Below are 3,683 nucleotides of genomic sequence, written 5' to 3' on the forward strand. Positions count from 1 at the left end.
GGCTAAGGAGAGATTGCTTCAAATTGGGCACCTGCTCCTTCTTGGTCCTGGACAGCAATTTTTTTCCTTTTGTTATAAAGTTTATTTATTACAGATGTCCACCAGACAAGTTTACTCTTCCTTGCAGAGGATAATTTAGTCCTATTGGGTATTCCTGATACCATGCATCTGTATAAATGCTCATAGTGCTTTGGTATAGTTTTGGATACAGGTGCCATTTCTTATAGAGGGGGCGGGGTTGTGAAGCTGTTTATACCATCTCTCAGGAGGATGTAATCAGCTTTGGAGCAGTCTTTTTGCTTGACCCTAGCTGGGGGGGGGGGGTCAGCGGAGATGGTGACTTCGAAAGTGACTGCTTTATGGTCAGATTTTACCAGGGAGGATGATACTGCAGGGATTCCTCATGTTGGTTAATACCAATCCAAGATATTATCACCTGTTGCTAGCTGTTCCAAACCATTTGCATTGAGAAAAAACAAGGAATCTCTGGGCATTTGTGTTCTGGCATGAGTTCTTCCAGTGAATGTTTGGGTAGTTAAAGTCACCCAGGAGTAAGGTAAAGTGTTGAACCTTGATAGATTTGAAAAGGTCCAGATAGGCGGATTGGGCATCTTGAGTCAGATTTGGGGCTGGTAGCTAGCTATGATTTGAATAGGGGTCTTGTGAGTGGTTAACTTCACTGGAGTATCTCCTGTGTGTCCTACTGTTTGACCAACCTGGAGGTGTGTATGTCTTTTATATATTGAAACTCCACCTCTTTTGGCTTTACTGACCAGTTTGGGGTCTAAATGTATGATAGGATGAGTAACCTGGTAAGGCTGGGGTGCTCTCCGCAGCTTTGAAACAGGTTTCTGTGACTGCTTAGATGTCAGCATTTTCCAGGGTTAAGAATGCTTGCAATGAGTGCAGTTTCATGTTTAGACTCCTAGCGTTTAGCAGCATGACCTTTAATTTGGATTTTGTTGAAATGTTTATGTTGGTAGTTTTAACCTCATCCCTTTTCCTACAAAAGGCACTATGGGGGAGGCAAGAGACTTTGCCATAAGCCTGAAGCCCAAGTGAGACAGATGCAGGCCATCTCTGGCAAAGCATCATGGTCTGTTGATCATATCTTCCCAGGCTGTCAGGTACTGGATCCCCCTGGAATGACACCAGAAACTAAGCCAATTGTTAAAGTCAGTCATTTTCTGAGGCATCATTCTGGGTGACAGTAGAATGCTGCTTAAGGCTAGGGACATACCCGCCTGGGACACATATTCAGTGAGTTCAATCATGTCTCTCTTCATATAATTCAGTGAGGTACATCTCAAATCATTCACACCAACGTGGAATATGACAGAGTCATAACAGTACCTGTTGTTGAGAGACTTGAGTGTGTATGTGATATTGCAGATTCTGGCCCCTGGCAGACAGCTGTGACTTTCTCCTTATCTAGCCTGGTAAGGGGCACTTCTCTGTGTCTCACAATGGGTCTCCTATGACTAATATGTTGAGTTTATGGTTAAGCTTTAGTGGCTGTGAGACACAAGTGTGTGAACTATGAGTCGTATGTGGTGTGGAGGGCTGTGGAGATTGCATGTGTTTTTGCCATGGAGGTCTCCTTTGTTTGGCTATGTTTTTGTTGAGGATCTCTGCATATGTTGGTGTGTGTTGTGTAGGTGTGAGTGGTGTTTGAGGTGTAGTGATTGTGTTGACAACATTCTCAGTGCCAGAAATACTGGCTTGTGAGGGAGAGAGCACATACTCTAGGTTCCTAATGTAATTGCATCTCTCACAAACTGTGTTCCTAGGTGGTAGTAGTCTGTGTAACGAGGCAGTTGCTACACTGTCTCAGGATGCCCATATCAACCAGACTGGCAGGAGAAACTGTAGGAAATTCTCCATCCATATTTATCAGAATCTGAGGGAGGAAGGCCAGTTAGAGCTAAGGGGTAGGCCTAAAGTCCAGGTGCTTAAACCAAAACTAAGGCTTCGAATCACACATTTTAAACAAGCAGTAATAAATGCAACAGAAAAGATGCAATTGAACACTTTAGAGAACAAGCAACAGCAATTAGCAGAAAAAGCAAGATGAAGTAATAGAGCAGGAGGATGAAAGACAAATACAGTAAAAGCAGCTGAATAAAATGTTTTTTTTTTTTTCTTGTTTGTTTGTTAGTAAAGTGGAAAGGGAGAGAGGTGGAACAGAAAATAATTCATGGTTAAGGAATTAAGGGGTTTGGCCTTCCCAAATGATCTCTGTATTAGGTAGAATGACATAATGCAGCAATATTGCATCTTTTAGCCCTTAGGTTTAGGCCATTGTCAGTGCACTAGCTGTTATAACGTGTAAGTTCACTCTGTAGTATCTACATATCAGAAGATTCAAGTATAATGCTTTATAATCAGCAGCAAACTTGGTTAAACCAGAGTTCTTGACTTTTGTATTTGAAGATCAGAGAACTATATGCTGAAAAGTAGAGGTCCTAGCATGGATCCTTGTGCTATCTGCCTGATTATCTTCATGTTTTCTGAGAATGCACCTGCCACTCTCTCGGTGTATGTTCTGTCTCTCAGTCAAATTAGCTGTCCATCTGATTATATAGGGATTGCTTTAGTGTGCATTTAACTTGTTGATAATATTGGCATGCGGTAGAATATCAAGTGCTTTGAGGTATGTGGTATGGATAGTATGACCACTGTCACCAGGTTGTTACCCTCTCAAACAAACTTACAAAATTAATTCAAAAGGATCTACCCTTAAAGCCAAACTGATGGAGGGGGGTCAAGTCTTATAAAATTTTTTATACTGTAGTTTATCAGGTCTATTATGACCCATTCCATGACCTAGAGAGGGTCATCAGGTTGATGGGTCTGTTGTTATTGGGTTCATTGATGAGCCAATCCTTGTGAAAATGCATCACAATTGCTGTGTACCAAACCTCAGGCAAAACCAGTGGCTAAGCTCAGGTTCAAGAGTTGTAGAAGCTGGTCCATCAGTGCATGTTTAGTGCTATTCAGCAGGCAGCCTGGTATATTATCAGGTCCCATAGAGGATGTGTTTTTTGTTTTTGAAAGTACTTTTAACAGGATAACACTACAGCAGTGCCACTTTCTGAAGATGTTTATTTTTTAAATAAGTCCCGAAACTGATAAGTCCACTTCTTAAGACCTTGAGGGTGAATGTCTGGTAAACACCACAGCTTTTTATTTATTTATTTAACATTTGTTTATTGGAAAAGTCTGAATAGAACAGAGCCCATTTTCAGTGGAGGCCTGGGAAGAAATCCTCCAGTTGCATGTCTTTGGAATGTGGGATGAAACCGTAACACCCAGAGGAAACGCATGCAAATGCAGGGAGGACATGCAGACTCCACACTGAAGGCAGTCTAGCTGAGAATCGAACTGGAGAACCTCTTGCTATGAGGTGACAATGCTAACTGCTACACCACTACACTGCCCAATGCTAACTGTTGCACCATTTTTTTTTTTGCATGTGTTCAGCCTCTAAACAAAAACAAAACAAACAACTCAAGTGGGTGTCTTTGTATGTAATTTGATGTCCACAGTCACATTTTTCTTTTCTCCTGACAGGCATACGAAACTTGCCCACAATTTGGAAGGGTCCCTAACAGAATACTTATCTGCCAGAGTTCTTTGTGTAACTGACTGATATGGTTTACTATACACAATGCTGACAATTT

The sequence above is a fragment of the Protopterus annectens genome, chromosome 3.part1 (genome assembly GCF_019279795.1).
Source record: "Protopterus annectens isolate FY-2018-M chromosome 3.part1, PAN1.0, whole genome shotgun sequence".
NCBI lineage: Eukaryota > Metazoa > Chordata > Ceratodontiformes > Protopteridae > Protopterus > Protopterus annectens.